Raw genomic sequence first — 18,009 nt, forward strand, 5'->3', positions numbered from 1 at the left:
AAAACCCCAGACCACCTTAGTTTCAACACCCCAGACCACCTCAGTTTCAACAGTGTAGCCCAGCTTTACTCAGTGGGACAGGACTCATTATGGGCTCCAAAGCTGTTGGAAAGGCATTCAATTAAAAAGTATAGAAAATCAATTTACTGCCTCGATGCAGATTTTATTTTTAGAAGCCTGTGAGGAAGGAAGGAAAAGCATCCCTGTCCTCCAGACCTTCACGCTAGATCAGCACAAGATGGATGGGCACACCGGACGGGACATCTACGTGGAGTATGAATACTCAAATAATATCAGAAAGACAGAGAGAAAGAGTGAGAGAAGGAGAGAAAGAAAATGGGTGTTAACTAGTTAGGGGCAAACAGATCATACTATACTTCACTCACACACACAAACACAGACCTGCTTTTGACAACATCCATCGCATACTTACAAACGAAATAGTCTACCTTTGTAGTCAATGTAATTAACCACATCACAAAGTACAGGTCAGTGTTTGATTCTGAGAGGGCAGGGGTGAATTTGAATGCCAAGTCCTCAAGCAACACCTTTCATTGGGAAATAATTACATTGTTGAAGCATGTTCAAATCTAATCCCATTACACAACAACCAGGGACGGCTACACAGTCAGCACTACATAACCTACAGCAGCTGTTGTTGTCATTACTGTTGAACCCGGAATCACAGGTTGCTCTCTGGCCAAAGTAGGACAACCGCATCCAACCAATAAATGGGCCTCTTTTGTTCTAATCATTTCCGAGTTCCCCTCATGGATAGGCCAGGTTCTGTCAGTAGTAGGACCCTGGGCAGAGTGTTTTCCAGGTGAAGCGTGATGTGACCTGGCCAGGGTGGGTCCCTCCATCACAAACACCACTGGAGTGTGTGTGTGTGTGTGTGTGTGTGTTTGTAGGCCACTAGGGATAGCATGAATGGGAATGGGTGGGGGTTAGGTAGATGAAAGGAAGTAAAAGGAAAGAGTGAATGAATAGAACGGGGGTACATGTAGGAGCGGCTGTGAGGCCAGTGAATAGAGCAGAGAAGAGCTGCAGTCCCATGCGGTTCTGGGTTTTGAAAACACGCTAGTGATGAATGAATATACCAACTATTACAAAGGATTGAGTCTACATCACTGAAACAAAATGTAGACCACTTTTATAGGTAAAAACCTTAGATCAGGGGTTCTCAACTCAGAGCCTTGGGACCCAGACTACTGCTTGTTTTCTACTCTAACTGATAGTTAATTGCATTCACCAGGTGTCCCAGGTTTAAATGAGTAATTATTTAGACGGCTGGAATGAGAACGAGCAGTACGTTGGGTCCCACTGCCTTAGATGACCATGGGATTCCCCTTGGCTGCACAAAAAAACACCCAAACAAAATAGCCAGAAACCTTGACAGTCAAACACCGGTCAAAACTCAGCCTACATTCCAGAGTGAAATAGAAAGGGTTCTGCGACTTGAGGCCTAGGTGTGGAATATTTTGGGAGAAGCACAGAGAAGGGTAAAATGTAGTGAATTGAACTGCCACACCTGCCTAAACTGAGCTAAGAGGTGGCCAGCCACTGGGCCCTGTTCACAGAGCCTTCCAATCAGGAGTACTGGGATATGTTCTGCTTTCTAGATTATAACAAATAAAATGAAATTCATCTTCCAATACAACATGTGTTTTGAATACAGGCATTATTACAAGGCAAGGACACCAAATGTCAGCTCTGACTTTCATCTCTACACTGACCCCCCCCCCCCCCCCCTCCAAGTGATTGAAGAAGAGATTGAACAGGTTCAGCCTTGGTAACCACGCTCTCTTGAAGAAAACACAAACATGCACTGGGCACAATCCCACACACACACACACAAAACCACACACACAAAACCACACACACACACATTCAAACCCACACACACAAACCCACAGACACAAAAAGCCACAAACACACCCACACTACGAGTGGCATTTAGTAAGGCTAGAAGAGAGGAAGGCAAATGGAGGACGTTACGGGTAATTGATGCCTCTTATCTCCAATATTAGGCTACATTGTTGGCATCCTGCACTCAGGAAATGACAGGTCGTTCTAAAGAATGCGTCAGTGAACCGGCACATCACAACATATTAGACTGGCCACACACATATACCTCACATCTCCCTTTCAATTAAACCTCTCAAGACTTCTCCCGTTAACGATTCACTGTCTAATTTCAGGCCTCATTACTGACAAACAGCAGGCTTGCACCCAATAAGGCTTATGCATTGTGTGTGTGTGTTTGCACATAATCTCTACCCGTCTAGATTCTAGCGGTGATGCAGGATGTGGTCAAGCAGTGAGTGCTACTCAAGTTTTCTAAACAGAGGCTGAGGTTCAGTCATTTCTTTAAAAAGTCACTATAATTGCTGCTGTGATTACTGTGTGTGTGTGCGTGCGGTATTCACCTGTGTCAGTGGGGATTCATGGTGGTAGGGAGATGAGAGAACAACAATTGAGTGTACATGCAGTAGTTTGGCCTAATTACTGACCTGAGTCTTTCTACTCAACATATCCTCATTGGGCGCTCAAAAACATGTGGTCTAAAGCACACTATTAAGGCTTGAAAACCATCTCTAATGAAGTAAGCTAACTCGGAGCTAAACCTTTTGTCATAATTTTGATGTTAGTTTAGAAACAATATTACATTAACTAGCTTGCTGACACTGAGGGAGTACACCATATTTTAGCTAGTTAACCCCTGTTCAACTTTGCCTCATCAACATGACAGCACCATCTATTGAATTTTAGTGACCATGGCAACAACGCAACGGAGTGACGAAGGTGCAAGCCATGAATCGTGTAAATGGAAAACACAGCCTCGATCCATACACTCAGATCTACAAATAGAAGGATAACACTCTTAACATTGCTGAGCATCTCAAATTAAACCACCCTCTTTCCTGTAGTAGTTTGTCTCGTCAAAGCAGTGGTGCACAAATCATAAGATCAGATGTGACAGACCGGGGTGAAAAACTATAAGATGTGCAAGACTTGGGTGAAAAACTATAAGATGTGAAATGCTGGGGTGAAAAACTATAAGACATGAAAGGCTGGGGTAAAAAACTATTTGATGTGAAATGCTGGGGTGAAAAACTATAAGACATGAAAGGCTGGGGTAAAAAACTATTTGATGTGAAATGCTGGGGTGAAAAACTATAAGAAATGAAAGGCTGGTGTGACACACTATAAGATGTGAAAGACTTGGGTGAAAAGCTATGAGATGTGACACGGATGGGGTCACAAACTAAAAGACTCTTCACTTGCTTGGTCGTGAAGTTTCTTGATAACACGCAGCATGCCATCTTGCGAAAACAATGATGTGATTATATTGATTATTTTGCTATAAAAATCGTGGCTCAAATCAGGTGTTTTTGAGGATATTAGACATCATTTTCCACTTACTTTTAGTGTTCAAGCATCACCCAGACAGTTGTTTTGGTTTAAGTTCCATTTCAAAGAATAATTTGTCTGTTTAGTGTAAGACACATTAGAGTTTTATCTGGTGAGCTCTCACTGGCTTTTGTTGAGCACAGTTCTAAAAACTGGTTGACCATCTCATACCACAAGAATATGCAGATTCAGCAGCAATAAAATCAAACGTTTAAAAATATCCCAAAGAGGCAAAAAGCAGCCCTGATTGTTTTGGCCTTGCAAACGTAGAGGGAAATGACATGGGAATTTCTTCTTTGATCCAACAAAGAAACTGATCTGCGATCTCTACATCTGGGCCTATAACAAGTAGCATATACCCTGCATTAGGCTTCAGTGAGCACTGGAAGAGGCAATTGTTAAACTCTACACAATTTACTCTGGAGTCGATTTCAAGATCTTAGAGAGGCTAGGATCACATAAACACCACAACCACATTGGTCCGATGGTTCCTTAGAATGAGGTGTCTGTGAAATTTTATAATAAGAGCGATAAGAAGACATCTGGGTAAATATTAAAACCCTCAATCACAGCAGCACTAATGAAATGTACCCAGCCAGGGGGCCCCCTATTCTCCGCACAATGTCACCCCCTCCTCCTCTTCTTCACACCAGCCGGCCATCCTACAGGACTGACAATCTGACAAGCCCTCTGCACAGGAAGCTCTCAGCTCTCTCATCTCCACTACTGGTCCATTTGGTGATATCAATTCTCTGCCCCTAAAGTCTACCTACAGATTATTTGTTAATGATTCTGTATTTCACCCACATTAAATTATAACATCAGCATTTTGTTAGCTAATTGCACAAGCGGGACTGAGGCCCATTTTATTCTCTGTTGGTCTGTGTCAGTATAGAGAGTTACTGGGCAACTGCCGCAGGAGGGACTCCATTACCAAGACTGGCTGGCAGCGGTGTTCACATGTAATGTAGCTGTGTGTGTGTGTGTGTTAATAATGATGTAAGGTGAGTGGGAAGTTGATGTTAGCGCCAGATGCATGCTACAGTGCAGGGAGAAGACATAGACACAATAGTGTGAGGTCATGTACACTGTTTCAGTTATGGTTCTGTGATGTAGGCACATAGGTGCTGTGAGGCATGGTGAAAACATGTCCAGGCTCTCCCCAAATCTTGTGTTTTCTGCATAGTTGTGAATTGTTTCCCCCGGTCTTTGTGAGGTTAATACACAGGCCTCTCTCTCAAAGTGTCAAATTCCTGCTACAGTGCTACCTGAGTTAGTACAGTCCTGCAAATTTGAAGAACAAAGTTAACGGGAGTCAGAACACAGACGCGTAAATATTCTGTCAGTTTTTCTGGAACCAGATCTCTGTTGCTGCCAGACCATAGTGCTGCCAAAAAATTTTTTTAAACACACAAAATTCTACAGGCATGATGAAAGTAGCATTAACAAATAAAGGAGCAATTTATTATTTCCAATATTAAACTCATTTAAGCTCTTTATTTACAAAAAACACAACACGGTCAATTATGAGAACAAGGTCCAGGTTGTTGTTGGATAGTCAACCTGTTTTAAGTGTGAAGAAGTGTACACCTCTTATCAATTAAAACAGTTTGATTATTTCAGTGAAAAGTTTTGATGACCTCTGGCTAAAGCACAAGATCATGGGAAGGAACTTTATTTGTATATACAGTATATAAAATTATGTTTCTTAACACTGCACTTCGATCCACTTAGTTAAGATTCCTTTTTTTTTTATTGTGCAATCAGCGTGTAACCACAATTTTTAAATGAATAGCAAATATGTAAAATAAATATTATCAACCAGATGTTACTGAATCTGTACTGAGCAGGAGGGAGAGGGAAAGAGGGAGTGGGTAGAGAGGAGAGGGAGAGAGAGAGAGAAGGATGGGCGCAGCCCAGATATTAGAGAAGACAGGGGTCAGTGCTCTGAGGCGTAGAGACATAGCCAGTGGGTGGGCAACAAACGCTGAAATTACAGCCTAACTGACTGTGAATAACAAACATGTTGCAGAGGGAAAAGACAGTGTCATAAACCTATGAAATCCAGTCTAACAAAAAAAATGCCCAATATTTCAAAAGCTCCTAAACCCATTGATACATGCCATGTAGTTTAGAATTTGTGAAATTGGCACAACAAATGTTCAATGAACACAACAAAGCAATAACATAAAAACAAACAGCTAACTGGTAATGCAAATGGAACTGTCACACCCAGCACCAATGGACTGGGGTCATTTCGAAACTGGCATGAAGATCAACAACATTCAACATCTCCACAAAACAAACCAAGATAACAGGTTTTCCACCTCTCGAGTGTTTTACCTACATCACCTACAGAAACTGAGAAAACGCTCATATTCTAGCCTGAAGCATTTGGATAGCAGGACAAGTGTGTAATAAAAGTAATCAGTTTACCAGAGAAACGTGTGGTTCACCAGACAATAGCATTCAGACAATGTGGGTCCAGTGACTCACAGAAAACAATCATGACACAGTTCTTACTTCATCACTTTATCAAGCCAGCCCAATGCGCAACAATAAACCCGTCCCACGCAGATGTATGTCACCATTGAAAAGTATCCTCTGCACAAGGAACTACAGAACATTGATAGCCGACATTGTTTAAAGGAATGATCAAACAACCTCACATAGCATTAAATCCCGTTTGTTTACGTGTCGTTTTTGTTTCTGTGGTCCACGTGTCATAAGGTATACCCCGACTATTGGATTAATTTGAAGAGCAAAATCACCCGCAACATAAAAAACCGCAAGCTACGGTTATTATACACGAACGTTAAACGTGTGTTACTATCCTACATTTTATTATATCAAATGCAAGAAGCACAGAGAACCGTAAATAGTCAAACCAGCTTTTCAAAACCAAAATACAATGGTAAAGTACTGCACGTTTACTTACAATTAAAAGATTCCACAAAAAACAGTCAGGTGATGCAATAATATCGTCCGTCTGTAGGTTATCTATTAGCGAAACGGAGTCGTAGTTTATCCAGATGCGGAGCGGATTAGTGGAACATCAGTTGGTCGGGGGTAACGAACCAGCAGTGTAGAACAGAGTTCACCGAGCGACTGGAACAAGTGGAACGAGTCCGTGGCTTTGAAGCGTCTCCTGTGAAGTGCGCTCAGATGGCAGAGAGCTCGCGAGAAAATAAAGCGTCCCAGCTGTCAGGTAGCCTCCAGCCCAGTCTCGCCCCAGTCGCTGCCCGCGTGCCGTGTGTCTGCCGCCAGAAGTGTGAATGCTTCCGAAACCTGAGAGCAGGGAGTGTGATGTCACGCTCCAACTACGACTAGGCTCTACCATAGCCAAAGTGGCAATCGCTCGGTCTCTCTATCTCTGTCTCTCAGCACATTTCCCAAACAAAAGGAGGAGAGACAGAGACAAAGAGACAGGTACTACAAAGGGCCATAGAAGGAGCATGGCGCATTTACTCTCCGATGTTAGTGACCAAGGTAGAGGAGAGAATGGGAATATGAAACCTGCAGTTGAAAGACACCCTAACAGTCCGCATAGAATAAAAATGCGCTCTAAAGCACGTGAGTTGATCCCAAGTGGCGACTCGTGGTCACACTAGAGTGAAATGAGTAGGAAAGACGAAAAAGGACGTCAGAGGTGAATATAACGTTAATGTGTTAACCGAATGGTAAGTAAGCATTAACACACAACAGACTGCGAGTTAGCAGAAAATAAGCGCGTGTCGCAACAGTTTGAGAAGACACAAACAAGGCCGACTTTGGAGTGTTGTAACGCACGTAATGATTTTTTAATAGTATTTTTGCTAAATAACACGGTCGTGAGAGTGTGGTTGTCTTCGAACATTAAAGTAGCCCCATCACTGACTGCCACTTAGTCCTTAATATGCTCGTGGTTTGTAACAAAATCTGATTCCTTCCCTAAGATTTCCAGTTTTATATTACCAAGAAATATACATGTATCTCTTGGTTCATGTTTTCTTGTTTCTCCCTTGTGTTTGCTAGTACTGCTAAAACAATCTTTAGCCAACAGCTGTACAATACAGTGGCCATAAAAAAGCAACGTTTTTGCATTTCTTTAAGCTGCTTTTTCTAGTGCCACTCATTTAAATACATCCACAACAATCAACCATGTGCAGTTTCTCATGGCAAGGGATAGAACAGTAAAGAATACCATGCATGCAGTGCTTTATAGTACACTGTCATTGTACGCAATCCAGCATTTGTGACATGATATGTGACAATGTTATGTCGTATGGGAATGGTTTTTCTCTTCTAATTTCAATAAAACTAAATTTAAGTTTCTGGTTATTAACCGCAGCTCATATTTACGTTAGCATTCACTCCCGGTGCTAACAATGGCTATCAACATCACGACGAACAGCACTTAAACAAAACAGATGAGTTTACTCAAATCCTGTAGCTAGTTATCAAGTTCATATTGGCGACAATGTTTTTGTTCTGAGTTAATGTCAGATTCGTCTTTCATTTTTTCGCATAACCTTATTTGATGATTAATGTCACAGACTAGAGGCAATAACATTTGTTCACCATGATTTCTACTTGTTAGGTTGTTTGGAGTTGGCATACTGATACTTTTAGGTCACATACTAGGCCTATCCTATTTCAAGTTTGTCAGGATATTAAATTGGAATTGTCAAAGGATTCGAACACACACGCATGTATTTTATGTTCCAATTCTTATCAAGTAAACTGATTTAGATTATAGTACGGAAGACATTTAAAAACAAATTGAGGAAAACATGTTATGATTTATATAATAGCACTATAAATGTTTCCTTGACGTTAACTATAAACAAACTACTATATATATTTGTGTTTGAAAGGGATTTAAAACATCACCTGCTGCTCAACAGATTCACTCTGATAAGTTAACCTACTAAACCATCCAGTCACTTCAAAGAGAACCAGCCAAGGACCAGGGGAGGGGTTTGAATTGTATAGAATGTTTAGGATTCACCAGGTCAATAAATAACCTGTAGTCCTCTTTTAACACGGTTTTATATTCAATGGCACTTTTTTTGTTTGCATTGCCAAAGGAACTAGTATATATAAATGAACAAAAGTTAAATACAAAGTTTTAAAACATAATTTTTTTTAATATTATTATGTATTGTGATGATAAATGTTGAACAGTAACTGGGGCGTCACTGAATAAATACTGGTTGTTCAGAATGACAAGAAGCCACAACTCTTGCCACAGGGCATAAGTAGTTCACCTAACAGATAAGTGAGTGGATCAATGTTTGATTTGTTTTCAAATTCTTTGTGGGTCTCTAGGGTCAACCTTTCAGATACTGGTCAGATGCTCTAACCACAAGGTCACCTGCCACCCACCAAACTATATTGTGTGTACATTGCAGGTATTTTCTTGAGAGCCAGGTCTGCTTACAGAGGCATCTTCGTAATATGAGGCTTTTATTTATGTAAGGTCAGTCAGAGTGGTCAAGTACCCATCATGTACTCACTGTTTACGGCAAGCTAGCATTCCAGTTTGTTTTGTTTTTTGGGTTGATTCTTTCCATTGTAACAAATAGTTCTGGTTTTGTTTTCATGATTAACTTGGTCTCGGGTTCCTGAGCTGGCGCTCCCAGGGGTGTGTTTGGATTTGTGAGGACTTGCTGGCTTACAATGCTCTTCTCTGGGTTCATCTGTCCGTAGATGACGGGCTTTGTTCTTTTAGGTGTGAAATATAACAGCCCCTTACTGGATTTTTCTATATGGTATAATCTTAACTAGGCTCTACGCATAGTTTCTGCATTGCATTCTGAGATAAGTGTGTAGAATTCAGCAAGCAGAGTCTCAACCGGAGGTTAGTCAAAAATAATTTACTGAATACTCAGTAAGTAACAGCCAAAGGGCTTCCATGCAGGACAACAAATAACATACCTGAATATATCTGGCAAGATTCTGATTGGAATGTCAAATCCATATAATATTCAACAAAATCATAAGAAATTTTTGAAAAACACCTAACACAGCTTGTCTCTGTAGTTTTCTCTCCCTTGACCTCTCTCACTCTCCTCATTCTCTCACCTTTCTCACTCTCACCCTCCCCTCCCTCACTCACTCACACTCCTCCCTCTCTCACTCTCGAATAACAATTAGCTTCAGCATGGGGCCTCTGGGCTTTTGAAGACTACTGATGAGCCAGTAGCCTGGACAATGACCTCGACTGCACATGACAATCCACTGCGGAGCAAACTGCACACTGATCATCCACTCCTCCTGAACCTGCTGGGTGCTGTCAATGCATTTTTAACGGGGCAGGAAGAAGGCTCAATGAGCAGTGAAAGGATGGCTTTTCACTGGGAGCACCATGCTGGCTGGCCGTTACGGAACACACTTACGTGATGATGATAGTCCTGCATGTAATGGAGCAGAGATGAGGCTTCCTTGGAAGTAGAGATTTCAGTATAAGCACCATGCTGGCTGACTTTTGTGGAACACAGTAATTTTTGGTGCGCCAGTCTCTACTAAAAGCACTGAAGAGAAACTCTGAATGTTTTATCAAGTGCAAAACTGAAACTCAGTATAAACTGTTGAATAGCACAGGAAGGATCAAATTGACTGGATGGCTTTGCCAGCAGATCTAAGATTGTATAGGGGGATTGGACATGGTTCAAATCCTGAACATGCAATATGGACCAGTTTGGTTGGCTTGTAAATAATGTGTGGCATAGCCTGCAACCCAGGTTACTTAATGATTATTTACATACAGTGGCTATTAAGGTATCCCAGTCCACCCATTGCATGCTGGTCTTACTGACTTACATGACTTACAAAGAAACATATAATGCAAAATGCACATTTGTTCTGCCAACTTTCTTTTGTCAATGAGAAATCATATGCATTTAAAGGACCAACCCTATATAACAACACATGACAATGCAGCCAAGCAAACTAATAGCAAAAAATCCAGATGTGGGAAGAATAATCCATTTTAAATTAAGATATTATGTAAACTTGACTTAGTTTAACTGAAATAATGACAAAGGTACTACTGTTTATAAACTAGGTGCTTCAAATCCTGAATGCTTATTGGCTGATAACCATGGTATACATAACATATAAGGTACGACGGGGTGTGGTACAGTGGGGAGAACAAGTATTTGATAACCTGCTGATTTTGCAGGTTTTCCCACTTACAAAGCATGTAGAAGTCTGTCATTTTTATCATAGGTACTCTTCAACTTTGAGTGACGGAATCTAAAACAAAAATCCAGAAAATCACATTATATGATATTTAAGTAATCTATTTGCATTTTATTGCATGACATAAGTATTTGATACATCAGAAAAACAGAACTTAATATTTGGTACAGAAACCTTTGCAATTACAGAGATCATACGTTTCATAGTTCTTTACCAGGTTTGCACACACTGCAGACGGCCCACTCCTCCATACAGAAATTCTCCAGATCCTTCAGGTTTCGAGGCTGTCGCTGGGCAATACAGACTTTCAGCTCACTCCAAAGATTTTCTATGGGGTTCAGGTCTGGAGACTGGCTAAGCCACTCCAGGACCTTGAGATGCTTCTTAAGGATCCACTCCTTAGTTGCCCTGGCTGTGTGTTTCGGGTCGTTGTCATGCTGGAAGACCCAGCCACGACCCATCTTCAATGCTCTTACTGAGGGAAGGAGGTTGTTGGCCAAGATCTCGCGATACATGGCCCCATCCATCCTCCCCTCAATACGGTGCAGTCGTCCTGTCCCCTTTGCAGCTTGTATAACAGTGTAAATTTGCTGTCCCCTCAAAATAACTCAACACACCGCCATTAATGTCTAAACCGCTGGCAACAAATGTGAGTACACCCCTAAGTGAAAATGTCCAAATTGGGCCCAAAGTGTCAGTATTTTGTGTGGCCACCATTATTTTCCAGCACTGCCTTAACCCTCTTGGGCATGGAGTTCACCAGAGCTTTACAGGTTGACACTGGAGTCCTCTTCCACCCCTCCATTAATGTTTGTGTGTTGAGTTTTTTTGTGGGGACAGCAAATTTACACTGTTATACAAGCTGTACACTCACTACTTTACATTGTAGCAAAGTGTAATTTCTTCAGTGTTGTCACATGAAAAGATATAATCAAATATTTACAAAAATGTGAGGGGTGTACTCTTCCGCAATTCATGGTTCATTGCTCTCTAGAGACCTGGCCTAACCGCAACAAATTCACTCCTTCTGGAGTCCTTGGGCCAGAGGACCTGCTAACCACCAGGACAGAACCAACGTAATGGACACCTCCCCTCTGGAGCCTGGAAGAGATTTATAGGATAACAAGGAGACAGAAGGGATGTGAAGACGTAATACACCTGTTGAAAAAATGTAAATAAGCTCTATGAAACTAGCAATACTTTTTGAACACAAAACTACCTGCTTGATTATGGGCTAACTTAAGGAGCACCAACCAAGCAACTAAGAAACCATTTGGGAAAAGCAATGGTTCTGCTGTGATGTGATATCAAGAGACCTGAGCCATGTAAAATGTGGAGGTCAATCCATGGAGAATGGAAAGCTAGAGGCAATTCATAATAAAGGAGGAGATAAAAATCAAAAGTATCTCTGCTAGGCTGTAACGCCCACACAAAGAACAGGGGGTCAGCAGAGGGGAAGTCTCCGTCTCTGCAAGCTGTTCGGCCATCTGTATGGAGGTTGTTGTTGTGTTTCGACTCAAGTGTAAATAAATGTTAATGGCCACAGCCATGTCATAGAAAAATAACCACCCGTGTGCTGTACAAATTGGTGAAAATAACAATAGCATCTTTCAGATTTCGATGGCAAGACAGCTCTGAACTGGAGTGTACTGTGCAACACTGCTGTTGAAAAACTTCAGTTTGTGTTGAAATGGAGGGCCTATGAGGAGTGACTGAGTGGTAAGCATCATTGTGCTGGCAACTCAAACCCCTTTCTGTGGCCAAACGCTACGCCAAAGCCACAGACGTTAGGCTCCTCTGCAGTGAGTCTGGAGCTTACCATCTAACTCATTGAATTTTGGATCTAACATTCTGATTGGTCACTGGGTTGGACCTAAGCCAGTACACACTGGGTAAAGGAGCATTAAAAATTTTTGGTTTCATAGTCTGATTGGTTAGAGATAATTTGCAGATTACTCTTGTACAACTCTTATTCTGACATCAGCTAAACGGCTGCAACTTAAGCAGTGAAAAATTCCCTTTTCGGTCTTCAGCAATGCATTATCGGCCCACTTAAATGTGTCATGTTGGCTATTATATTGCATTGAAAAGGAATTGGCAAAAGCCTTCATGAAGAATTCCACAAAAACTGAATGGAAAAGCCATTACAAATTACAAGTGCCGATAGGCGAAATGTGATCTGATGGGTAGGGGGTGAAGCATTTCCTCTAATCCAACTAGCAGACCCCAGTTTGTTTTATCCAATAACTATACCACTGCAAGGAGAGAGACAAACTGACTCAGAAGGACACAGACAGCGAGACGGTCACAGACAGAGAGATGGTCACAGACAGAGACGGTCAAAGACAGAGAGACGGTCACAGACAAAGAGATGGTCACAGATAGAGAGACAGTCACTGACAGAGAAATGGACACAGACAGAAACGGACACAGACAGACACCTGGCTATATATTGCTTTGTCAAAGCAGTTGTGAGCAGCCAGGTTGTGTGGCAGAAAGGGTGTCTTTGTAAATCACAAATTGTTGGAATCCTTAACAATGTAATATGATTTGCAGAAATGTGTGTGTGTGTCACAGGGACCAGGTGCAGACTGACCTAGGTCAAGGGAAGCCAACTAGTTCTCTTTGTTACAGAGAGAAGTGGGTTAGAAGATGCTCTCATTCATTCTCCCTTAGTAGAGTCTAAAAGGAGAAACAGTATTTGTGAATGTGGACTCTCATGCAGCAGACCTACTCAGTAATCAATCATTAATGAGGTGCATCTAATGTCAAAGCAAAATCCTAGTTAAATAATGCAATCCGTCCATCAATCCTCCAACTATCCATCTTTGTTGTTCTCCCTTTTACACGCAACATGTATAGCAGCTGCAGACTGAATAATACTACAGACCAGATGAACACAGGTAATAATACTACAGACCATGTCTCTGATGGTGAGATGAACACTGGCAAGGTATTCTAGATCTAGGCCAGTGTTTCTCAGAGAACTCCACACAGCAGAATTTTTTGTTGGCCCTGACCAGCTCATCAAATTCAAATGATTGACAGTACTGGCCATTTTACAGTCAAGTGGATTATAACTATATTATTATGTAGGCCTAACACAGAACCAAACATACTAATATGGAGAGACAGGGCCGCAGACTTGGTACCTTCCAGTTGTAAGAGCTATACTGTTCAGAACACTTTATATTAATATGTAGAGTGGAGATTAGCTGCTGTAATAATGTTTTCATCCATGCAGAAGTTTAAACATTACCTTAATTTATACAGATAAATCAACTGATACGAAGGTCTCTCACAGCTTAGTCCGGTATTACAACAATAATAAACAAATTCAGAATGGACAGATTAAAAACAATCAATACAAATCAAAATTGACAATACAAATATTGTTATATCCTTAATAGCTGGAGTTGTGTACCCGTGACTTGGTGTAACATTCCTCATTTATTTGAAATTGCCAAATAAAATAATAATAAAAATTGGGGTGTGATATAAACCTACTACACCAATAAAACCCTTCCAGATGAATGGCTGTGTGGGAGGACAAGAACAAAGGGAACGAGGGAAGGGAGTTGGAAAGGAGGAGTGGTGCACCAGAACATTAAACAGCATTACAGAGGCCTGGGAGAAACTGGATGCTGCATCAATAATGTTCTCAGTACAAGGAGGGATGGGGATTGGGATGGGGGGGTGGGGCGGAGAGTTTTACCACACCAAGGTCACTCAGACCCTCCCTGTGTCATCCTACCCCCTTAACACACACACACACACACCCCTTCCCTCTGGTGAACCTCATGTCTAGATTGCCTGCAGCAGTGTTTCTCCATCCGGTCTGAAGGCCATTAGGTTTTATGACCGCGTCTTTGTCCGGGAGGGGAAACAGGTGGGTGAGCCAGACACATAGCTGTGTGTTTACAGATAGATAAATGGGCAGAGTGGACACAGACGATGCTCTTCCCTCGCAGTTCCCTTCATTCACAAAGGCTCAGACCAAACCTCACTATGGTCGAAAAGTAGGGGTTTTAGAGCTGTTAACAAAATATTCCCCAGGCAGGTCATGCTCCCCAGTCACGCTGTGTCTCTGAGTAAGCAAGTTTGGTTGAACTTTGGTGGATAGCTAGGCCATCACGGCCACTTACAGGCAGAAAACAACAACAAAACCATAGTTGACCAGTCCACCGCTCTCTGCTGTGCATTATGTGCACCCGTTAATGGGCTGATTCAGTGCTCGTCTCAATAAAGATGAATTACCTCAGAGAATGTGAGCGGAGGTTACGGGGTGTCTGTGTGAGAGGCTTCAAAACAGGAGATCACACAAGCACCATCTCCCTTTCCCTCTGTCAGGGAGATCGAGAGGTACTCTAAACCACCCGAAAGGTCATGGCCTGTTGTAAATTACTACTGCAAGTAGTGGAGCACTTGATAAAAGCCCCCAACTTCATTATGAATGGCCTCTGTGAACATTGTATTTTGTGCAGTTGTGATTATGCTCAGTGAAGGAGGTTGAACTATGGTTACCTCTTTCTCTGTGACCCAAACAAAACAATATGCCTGGTGAAAACACCTATATTTCATATTATTAAAAAATTATAAAATTAGAAGCATCATCAATATTTTTTATTACAATGTTGCTTTTATTATACAGAAATGAAATACATTGGTTTCGGCCGATTGTGGTACATGAATATTGGTATTGGCCAAGAGTGTTCTTATCGGTGCTTATTACTGTGTAGTAGATACAGTAGTTTGTCTTTTATATGCCAATTTGTTGGAAAAAATACAGTTTACTGCTAATTAATAAAAAGAGCTGATGGAAAAATAACATTAACCTCCCACCCAGTCAACAGGAGAGAGAAGTGTACATACACGCACACACACACACACACACACAGAGACACACACACACACACACACACACACACAGACACACACACACACACACACACACAGACACACACACACAGACACACACACAGAGACACACACACACACACACACACACACACAGACACACACACACAGGAGGACCAAGCCTTAAGGGTTCACATGTTTTTCTCCTTTCACAGGATACCCCTTTGGCCTAGTCTCAAACTCTAGGATCCTTTATGTCAGTCTCTTCCCCCTCTCCCTCCCCTTTCACAACACTCTTCACAACACTCTTCTTCAAAACACTCTCTCACTCTTCACTTCTGTTTCCCCCCTCCCACTTCCCTTCCCTCTTCTAGTCTTTCTCCCCATCTCTTCCTCTCTTTCCCACCATCAGTCTCTCTTGCTTTCTCGTTGCCTGTCACCCACTCACTCACCCACCCACCTGCTCTGCTGATGTTAGTGACTTGAGTGTCATACACTTGAAGTCTCCCGCCAACAACAACAGTGTTGTAGAACATGTCTCCAAAATGGAAATAGAGGCAGTGCCTTAGCTGGACTGTTAACTTTAAAAACGGCATGCATGGTGCATTAAAAACCATTCACAACAGCCAAGGTTCTCACAGAGATACACAAATTCCATCTTTCATTGATAACTCAAAGTATCTCCCAGAGAACATACCACACTGAGCCCCCGCAGATGATGATGAGAAAATAATCAAATATCTCATTTGTCACATTCCTAATAGCAATCACTTGATGCCATGTTTAGAAAGGCAGCTTTTGGCTAAGTTATGTTATTTGTTTTGTTGTTATTTTGTTATATTTGTTGCTATTATTAATTAACAGTGTCTATGACATAAATACCATTATGAGAGAAAGACAGGATGATGATATGAAACTGTTTGCAGACAGCCTGCCAAAGTTGTTTTAATGAAGTCCTCACCAACACTACAAAATGTTTAAGTAAAAAGCAAGTGAAACGTGGTTTCAGCATAGGGTGAAAATGCTTCCAACTAACCGTCTGTCCACTGCAAACAGCACTTCACACGGTCAGTCAGACTTACAGCAGCAGAATGCAGAATATATAAGTACAAATATATTTCTCCCTAAATCCCTTATGATAACTCTGACAGCTGAAATCTATTGGCACCCAACATTTTTCTTAATCTGGATCACAATTCCTCAGACTTTTCTAAGAAATTGATGTTAGGATTAAGGAGTCAGGATTCAGACCAAAAGTTCCAAACGTCAAGAGAAACAAGACATGGTCGACTAGCCATTTAGAGTAAAAGAAATATAAAAATAGTAATCAATGAGGAAGCTCGAACAAAATGTCCCCAGGTTACCTGTTACCTACTTTTAATGCACATTTTTGACGCCCACTATGTCTCCCTGGGCAGACAGGAAGTTGGTCTGAGCTGAACAGCATCCCAAATGACACCCTATTCCCTTGACAGTGCACTAATTCTGAACCAATGTAGGGAATAGGGTTCCATTTGGGATGTAGGCCTTATCTGTCCCCGGATCACTGCGCCTCACTGGTCATAATTACACCATTCTCTGGTTTGAACCAACAATGACTCACTGTACTAATTAGACTTGGAAAATCTATAGCCTGAATCTGAGGCTGAGCTTTTTAATGCAACAGCACACATACTAATTGGTAGATATGTGTTCCGCCAAGGGTTCTCAAGGTTCTGTTTTGCTCCAAGATTTCAAAACAGAATTCAGTGTAAATCTGATCTGAATATTGAGTCAGAACTTAGATGTGCATCCAATCAAAGTGATTAAACCACCTTTAGAAGGTAAGTACTCTAAGAATTTACACAAAACGAGAAAAAACACTTGCCCCATGGTTATAACCATCCTCAGGTCTACGCCTTGACACAATTATATCTCAGAGGTCTAAGGAGTTTCTTTGACTTCATGGCTTGGTTTTTGCTTTGACATGAACTATGAAGTCAAGGAACCTTATATTGACAGGTGTGGGTCTTCTAAATCATATTCAATCAATTGAATTTTCCCAAGGTACTAGAGACATCTAAGTACTAGAGACAAATAAGTACTAGAGATATCTCAAGGATGATAAAGCAAAACAGGATGCGTCTGTGAAGAGTTTGCAGAGTATAGGAAAAGGGACAGAATACTTAAATACATGAGATATTTTGGTTTTTAGACTTTCAATAAATTGGTACACATTCCTGAGTGTGTTTTAGAAAATTTTGTAAAGTGTATCTTTGTTATTATGTTGTAAAAGATTGATGGCAAAAAAATAAACCGTCGTCTGAATATGGGACTGCATGTAAACAGGGGTGTCTCTCAGGACCATTTCCTTGGGCCTTTACTTGGGCTATTTACATGACCCCACTCAACCACCACCCCCCAAAAAAAATCTGACACATTGTCAATCAGCAGAAAAAACATGTTTAAAACAATCTGTACCATTTGGGACTCTGTTTCTTTAGCATGGGGACTGATCGGAGGGCACTGAGCAATAAGTTCTTGGCTGCATTAGCTGCTTGGCGAACCATGGTA

The 18,009-nt window shown here is 41.4% G+C and overlaps 1 protein-coding gene across 11 annotated transcripts in view; it reads right to left on the reverse strand.

Moving 5' to 3' along the window:
• Window positions 1-18,009, reverse strand: part of LOC105028896 (pleckstrin homology domain-containing family A member 5) — a 140,545-nt gene that overhangs the window by 65,522 nt on the left and 57,014 nt on the right. The window contains exon 1 of one of the 11 annotated variants that reach the window (XM_034288082.1): window positions 6,353-6,935. The exons of 9 other annotated variants lie outside the window; for them this stretch is intronic. The gene's annotated coding sequence lies outside the window, so the exon portion shown is untranslated. Of the gene's footprint in view, window positions 1-6,352; window positions 6,936-18,009 lie in introns of those variants that run through there. One more of the 11 variants, XM_034288083.1, reaches the window with a different exon arrangement.

Source organism: Esox lucius, chromosome 19 (genome assembly GCF_011004845.1).
Source record: "Esox lucius isolate fEsoLuc1 chromosome 19, fEsoLuc1.pri, whole genome shotgun sequence".
NCBI classification, from domain to species: Eukaryota; Metazoa; Chordata; class Actinopteri; order Esociformes; family Esocidae; genus Esox; species Esox lucius.